Source organism: Anastrepha ludens, chromosome 5, assembly GCF_028408465.1.
Source record: "Anastrepha ludens isolate Willacy chromosome 5, idAnaLude1.1, whole genome shotgun sequence".
NCBI classification, from domain to species: domain Eukaryota; kingdom Metazoa; phylum Arthropoda; class Insecta; order Diptera; family Tephritidae; genus Anastrepha; species Anastrepha ludens.
The window spans coordinates 58,492,841-58,501,067 of NC_071501.1; the positions used below are offsets into that span (position 1 = coordinate 58,492,841).

General features: G+C 35.0%; 1 protein-coding gene across 3 annotated transcripts in view; it reads right to left on the reverse strand.

The window, feature by feature from the left end:
- Window positions 1-6,078, reverse strand: part of LOC128865151 (CUGBP Elav-like family member 1) — a 117,073-nt gene extending 110,995 nt beyond the window's left edge. Inside the window, exon 1 of one of the 3 annotated variants that reach the window (XM_054105203.1) lies at window positions 5,675-6,078. The gene's annotated coding sequence lies outside the window, so the exon portion shown is untranslated. Of the gene's footprint in view, window positions 1-5,670 lie in introns of all 3 variants that reach the window. The other 2 variants (XM_054105206.1, XM_054105209.1) reach the window with 2 other exon arrangements.
- Window positions 6,079-8,227: the final 2,149 nt, after the last annotated feature.

Sequence of the window (8,227 nt, forward strand, 5' to 3'; positions counted from 1 at the left end):
TTTTAAATTAATATTACTCCTCTGGCTTTCCTTATACAATAAAAAAAAATTTTCTCAGCCAAAAATATAAACATTCATACATATGTTCAAATACAAATATGCTAAACTAAATAAAAGTAGTAGAAATATTTCATAATAACAAAATTTCCTCCAGTCAAAAAAAATTATATTTTCAATTAAAAGAGCAGACAATTACAAACAAATGTCGAAGAAATGATTTCGCGGATATGGTAATGGGTGTTAACATGTGCCCAAAAACTCATAGAACTCATTGGGTCCAAAAAAATTAAGCCGCTATAAAACATAATACTAAATATTTTTTTTTATTTAATAATATTTGCATTCAGGAAATTTTACTTTAGAGTGCTCAGATTTTTTAATCAGAAAATTTTTTTCTAAGCCATCTTAGCAAAATTAATTAAGAAATATGTTCGGCCTAAAAAACGTAATGGAATTGATCTACACTAGGGTCAATTGAGTGTTAGAATTGTATGTTGGATTTTAGAAATCGTCGATTGGGTAATAGAAAGGCTCAATTAAATTTTCGAAGAGTCTTTTTTATTTTTTAATGATTAATACACTATACAGACTTTATGTTGATTGATTTTGAGCATCACGTTACAAATACATATGTACTTTTTATTATATATGTATATATATACACAACACAATAATATAAATGAGGCGCAAAAAACAAATAAATTATTTGAGTGTTCAAAATCAAAATATGCTTTCTAAAATTCAATTGACTAGTCTAAACTCGAATTGCCTCTTTTTAATAATCTTTTATAAAATCCAGCCGGAAATGGTGTAGAAAATCGACTCAGATCGTTTCTAAGCCCTGCTCTCTCTAAAAGTCCGTGTTATTAAATGATAAATCTATTCGAATAAACCATAAACAATTGGTGTACCCACATCCTACCCAACAAACTTTAATCAGCCATTTGCTACTACCTCAGCACTATTTTGTAATCGCTGGATTTCTCTACAGGGTACATAGATTTAATACACTTGTAGATATATATTTTTAAATACGTCCGACAACAACTCAATTGGGTTTATTGAAGCTGCGATTTGTTGCTTCGTTGAAAGAGCATGCGCAAAGCGTTTAGCATTGTTGAGCACTGAGGACTAATGCGGACTGAAGCGACATGGTCACAAGTGCTCAATCAGAATTTTAATTATTATTTTCAATTATCGAAATGTGTGCATGCCTTATGTAGTCAAGTAGCAACGAAAGCAGCGTCGACCATCGCAACTACGTCAGCAATCATAATAAATGTTCGCCGGTTTTACGCTAACCAATGCGCAACAACAGGAATGGGATTGAATATTCCTCGTTGCGACCCCATTTCACCGCCTCGCATTTTCTATCCACTACTGAACTACTAAACTCACATTTTACGTTTTTGCAGGGCATGTTGCCTTCGCTTATGACCACTAGTTGAAATTCGTTTTTAATCTGATGTACATACCTCGTGTACAAGGCATATGGTTTGCTTTAATTAGATTTTTAATGAAATATACTTTTTAATTTTGTTTTGCTGGAAATTTTGCCCGCATTCATTAGAAAAAATGTGTTTTGTTGAGTGAAGTGAAGTAAAATTACTATGCCACTTAGCAACGCATAAACTGTTGTGGCGTGCAACAAGCGTACACATGAAGCACCAATTTTAATGCAGTTGTTGTTCGTGTAATTCGCTTCTGTGCGTAATTTGTGGTTTGACTTCCCGCTTTGCAGCATTGCAACTAAATTTCTTATCGAATAGTGGAATAGGAGCTAGAAAACTATGAAAGCTGCAAGTAATTAGATTGAAGCGGAAAAACAGAGCTGGGATTATATGACCTCTGTTAATCGAGTTGTATCGTATAAGCTTGCAATAGTCCTAATTCTTCACTTCATAAAACTTTTCATAAGGCGCACCTAAGGTGCGAAGACAGCTTAAAATTGTAAGTAAGTAAGTATTCAGAATTTAAATTCATTATCAAAAAAGGAGCGTAGTTGAAAAAAATTAAGCTAATTTTGTTTGCTCGCACTAAGTGGCGCTGGAGTCGAGATATATAGAGAAATCGTATTATGCTTCGATTTATTAAAACACAGGATTTTTGTTTTGCATTTTACCTATATATGTATATGTATATATTAGGCCGAGTCCATTTGTGGGGAGGCAAAAAAATCGCCCATTGCTCTGTGAAAATCATATTCTAGGGATCAAAATAGGAAACTTTGCCGAAGGAATCATGCCTCTAAAACGAATTCTGATGTCCCCCAGTTTGGATTGAACTTTTAGTGTATTTTGTAGGGAGGTAAAAAAATCGCTCATTGCTCTGTGAAAATCATATTCTAGGGATCAAAATAAGAAACTTTGCCGAAGGAACCATACCTCTAAAACGAATTCTGATGTCCACCAATTTATATTAGGTCGATCTTTTTAGTTTCTTTTCTATAACTCACTTAAATTAATTTTTTCATTTACATATGTTCTGACTAAATAAATTTCTTAAGAGAAAAAATAGATATTATTATAAATAAATATTATTATTTATAAATAAGTAAAAATAAAGAAAAAACATAGCCATTTAGCTGATTTTTTCATGTAAAGGCCAAAAATTGTGATATTTTGAAATTGGGGGACATCAGAATTCGTTTTAGAGGTATGGTTCCTTCGGCAAAGTTTCTTATTTTGATCCCTAAAATACGATTTTCACAGAGCAATGAGCAATTTTTAAATCGACCCGCCCTAGTATATATGTATACATACACCCTTGTTGGAGAGTTACACTCCTATTTGTTGCATGCGTCTTGTTGTTGTTCCACAAATGGACCTAAAGTTTTACACCGCTCGCGAACGGCAGATGGTTTTTTATGAGGATCTTTTTCATGTCAGAAATAAACTCGGAGGCTTAGTATTGTCTGCCGAATTCGTGTTCCAGTGCCCGAATGGTACTCACGCACCAACCCGTTCAGCTACGGCGGCCGTTCCCTATTGATTTCCTTGAAATTTCAAGACTTTGTGACTTCGTTGTTTCGTGGACATAACATATGACATTAGAATAGGAATTAGGATAAGACCTCTGGTGGCTGAATAAGGAACGTGAATTGTAATACTTAGTAGTGCAAAACTACGAATACCAATTCGATATCGGTGAAAGTGGCGAAAGAGAAAAAGTTTTCCCACAAGGACGAAAATTTACAAATTTGTATTAATAATTAATGGCATCGGGGTTATGTAGTGTAGCACACAAACAGAAATCCAAATGATTAATCAAAGAGAGGCAATTCTAAACTCATATTCTGCTTGTAAGTTTGACCTTAAAATTAATTAGATTTGGACCATTTATTAGTGAATCACATTTTGGTTGTTGTACCGGTTATTTATGCAGTCACATTAAGATACAATTTAATACGTTTTACTCCAGATATTTTTCAATTTATAATTTTTTCGGGTTCAAATAAGATTTGTTAAACAATTTAAAAAACTTTCGAAATTATGAATATCTAAGAGGCCTGCAAAAATAATTAATTAAGCTCCTTAAGAGATAATCTTTGCGCTGTAGTCATTGTTGAAAATTAAACGTTATACTCCCGCTCCTGAGATTGCAAGCTTTTTTTCTGTATATCTTTATATGTGCAAACATACATTATAAATTTAAAAAATTCCGCCATATGATTGATTTCATCAGGATTTAATTGTCGGCGATTGTTGCTACTGTATAATTGCCCCTGTGTGTGGATAGATTTACAAATAGTTTTTTCTTTCATTTTTATGATTGTTTGTCGTTTTTTACATCTCTGCAGAATGCACTTTGATTAGGAAGTACAAGAGCAAACGAACTGCATCTGCAGCTGGCTGGAATGGTAGCAACTGCAATGACAACAAGAGTAGTAGGAAAATTGGCACGCACGAGTAGCCTTTATAAAAACTAGTATATAGCATGTTATTGTAGTTGGCGATACTGTGCTGTTCGATGCGAAATTCCACAAAGCCACGAATCAAAACAAAAACAGAAACAGCTGATCGCGTTGCAAACTGGTTTCATTGCCTGCCTTGTCTCTCGTGTCGTCGTAAAAATGCAAAACAAAGAAAGAGCAAAAAAATACGTTTAAAACGGGTAGATCTGTTTTGCGTTTTGGCGGTTATTGTTTATTTTATTCATTGCTGTTGTTGGGTATCGCTTGAATAGAAGTGCAATTAGTTGCCGATAAAAATGATGATGTTTTTGACTTCAACGGATGTTTTGTTGTAGTACATTATAATTTTTTTTTAATAAAAAGTAAGAGCGACGGAGAGAGGATTTCAAACGAGTTACATTAGGAATTGATGATTCGGGCGAACAATTGAACTGAATAAACTTTGTCTTGGAGGCAAATTAAGTGATTGACTGTTGACTCTTCGTCGAGGTCGCAAAGTGTGCAAAGCGTGCAAAGTGTTTATTTAGTGGAATGTGGAATGTGGAATCTGAAAGTTTTTGTATTTTTTGTTTGTAATTTTTACTTGTCTTCTCCGTAGCGTATGTGCCTACGATGCATATATCATACATGTGTGTACATGGCATGTACATACGTCCATACATAAGTATAAATAAATTCGTTTTGCATTTGTTCGTGCTTTGAATATATAAATCTACATATGCATCGAGAAAAGGTGTAATTTGCATTCCAAATCGCTTTCAGAACGCTAACAAACGAAGCACAAAGGCACCTAGTCGTGTAGGCAAAAGGCAAGTACATTTATAGGTGAGCGCAAAACAATCGGTATGTCGTGGAAAGTGCGTTGGGCACCAGGGCCATCACATCGGTGTGCTCATTTCATGTGCATTTAAAGTGTCACTTGAATTTCCATATTGTTCAGATCAATTCAGTACACTTTAGTTATTTTTTGCGGTTCCTTTTTTGCTTTTATTTTCAAATGCCCACAATTTGAATAAAGCAAACACCACAACCTGTTAACCGAATGCGAAATTAACGCTGGTGAACGCGAATAAATCTTTCAAAAGCGTGGTGAAAACTAGATGCAGCTTCGAAAGGTTCCGAATAAACATTAGAATCATCGTACATACATACATACGTCGCGACTTGATTAAATAGCTAGACGACTAAACAGAAAGAAGCAGCTTCAACGACAACAACATTGCTCTTATTGTTATCTCAATCATCATCGATATCCACTTAAAGCGGAGTCATCGGTAACATATTTATGTATATGCATCCGTACATATATAGTATATATATATACATATACGTATGTATTTATACAATATGTATTTTTATTAGCTGCTGCTGCTAATGCCGTTGTTTTGCTTTCAATCTTTGCTTTTGCTTTCAATCGATTCGATACGAAATTGCCTCTAATTGAGTTGCGGAGCGAAAATACTACGTTGTTTGTTGTTTTCATTTCTATCTCGCTTCTGTGCAACGAAGCACAAAGTTTTTCATTATGGGTTATATACATACATTTGTATGTGCATATTTAGGTATGTAAGTATATTTGTTAAAACGCGCACTCAAATAGTAAAAATAATAAGTCAAATAACGTCAATTGTTTAACCATCCGTATCGCCTACACCGTTGACAAACATACCCAAAAAGTCCAAAAAAATCTATGCAGCAAAGTTTATAGGTTTATGTATAAGTAGATACAAATGTACGTATGTTCATTGTGCGCACACCTACTAAAAGCTATTGTTAAAACTTATTCCCAGCTCCAAGTACGCGGGTGCATCGCATTCATCACGAGTGTTACAAATTCGTTCCAAAATTGGTTATCCGTTGAAGCAACGCTATAGTAGTTACACGATATTTCGCGGATTCAACACAATACTCTAATAACTAAATCAGTGAAGGATCTTTACGCTGATCAAGTAGCCGATTTGTATCGAAATAAATAAAAATTAAAACCAACACTTTCAGACGGATTGGGATGTTAAGTGGTTAAACGCATCGAACCTTACACATCAGAACGAAATACAATAGCAATAACAGAATAGAAACACAATTCGAATTGACGTTGCTTCGAACCGCCGTCAAGTACCGTCACTGATGGCGCACTTACATCGATTGCGCCTCAAAACCGATCGAACTTAAAAACCTGCAATATTGTCGTACAAACGTGCATGTACTACACATCTATACTCACGTACATACCGCACCAATATACAAATATTACCCACTCGCATTCACATGCGCTGGGTTTGACTGGCTTGCGCGTTGTCGGTATTTGTTATTTGGTGTTTGGCGCTAGTCGTTGCTTGATTGATGGCGCTTGAGTGCAACTCAACTTACTACGGATGGGGCAGTGTTGTTTCGCTTTGGCAATGCTGCACCGCTTCTGCCGGTAATTGATCAATGAACAATATCTCGCTTGTGAGAAAAAGAGAGTGGGAGTAAACCAACACAGTAATAAATTGGAGAATACGCAATTGGAGCCATGATTGCCACAGTGGTAGAAATGTGCAAATTTACACACTATTGTTAAACGACCTATAAATGTTTACAAATTTGACGATATAAGACTGTCTCAAGTATTTATAGGTTGTTGGTATTAAGAAGGCAACGCGCGTGTTACGCGCTCCGGCAGAATATTAAAATTGTTCGGTTGCAAAATAGATCAAATAACAAGCATCATTTTTTACAGCAATAACAAAGTATGAATATAAGGTATTTCTGGATCGAGCACACCTTACGCAAATCTGTGAGCGAAATAGCACATGCTAGAAACTAGGAACTAGGAGCTTTAGCACGCAATAGAAATAGTTGGAAATCTTTGGTCCCTAGATTAAGTAGGTAAATATATATATATATATTTATATTGATTGAACTTGTCAAATAATAATAATAACATTAGTACTAAAAAGGCAACAAGAGTTGGTAGATTCATTCTAGATTTGTACTGTCCATAATTAGTATATAAAAATGTAGTTACTTAGTAGTTAGTTACGTAGTAGTGTAAACGTTAATACGAGTTCAATTATCCTAATATAACAAACGACCAAGGGACAGAAAATGAAGGCTTGAGTATGCAAATCCCAAAAAAAACTAAGCAAGCTCGTACGGTTCTGCTATAAATGTATATATATATATATATATATATATATATATATATATATATATAATTGGCGCGTACACTCTTTTTGGGTGTTTGGCCGAGCTCCTCCTTCTATTTGTGGTGTGCGTATTGATGTTGTTCCATAAATGGAGGGACCTACAGTTTCAAGTCGACTCCGAACGGCAGATATTTTTATGAGGAGCTTTTTCATGGCCGTATTACGCTCGGAGGTTTGCCATTGCCTGCCGAGGGGCGACCGCTATTAGAAAAATGTTTTTCTTAATTTTGGTGTTTTCACCGAGATTCGGGCCGACATTCTCTCTGTGAATTCCGAATGGTAGTCACGCACCAACTCATTCGGCTATGGCAGCCGCCGTGCTATATAGTGCATTAATTTCGAGGTCACGCCAATGTGATTCGAGAGATGAGATTTTTTCACACGTCCAGTCACCCGAACGCACTTACAACCGGCTGCATGAGGAATGTAAAAACCAAACTCTATGGAACAAAATAAGGTATTTTATGTGTTCTGTCGTTGTTTTATCGTGAGTTTTTCTTGTTTTTCTTAAAATGAGACAAAAAATTAAATTAAACCTTCCGGCAACCCTGGTAGCAGAAACCATATGCATACCAATCTTCTAAAACTTCTAATTCTAGGAGCTGACTTTGATAACATATTATCCCGTATTTTATTGGGCCATATTAAAAAAAATATTACAGCGTAAATATACTAAGCGGACTTTTTTTATTTTTTACATCCAGTGGCAACCTCTTTACCTACACGCACATAAAGGGTCTGACTCTCTTTGCCTCTCAAAAACTGCTCTTTTTTGATACTTGTGAGATGGTTCGTTGATCAACTATGCGGTCGTTTGAAATAAAAATTAAGATTAATTAATTTATACATATTAAGTTTGTTTACTGGAACAAGCACGCATAAAAATTAAGCAAACTTTCCATTCGACTTAAGTTACTATGTCTTACGGCAACAGAACTGCTTATTATGGGAGTGTAGAACATACATATGTATCTATGTATGTATAAGTATACTTTGTGTGGCAAACTTATGATGAATTTTGCATCAACTTATACTTATATACATAGATATGGGTGTAGAAATTGCACAACCTACATTCACGTGAACTTGAACACCAAATCGGTTTTTGAAAATGCTAAATTTT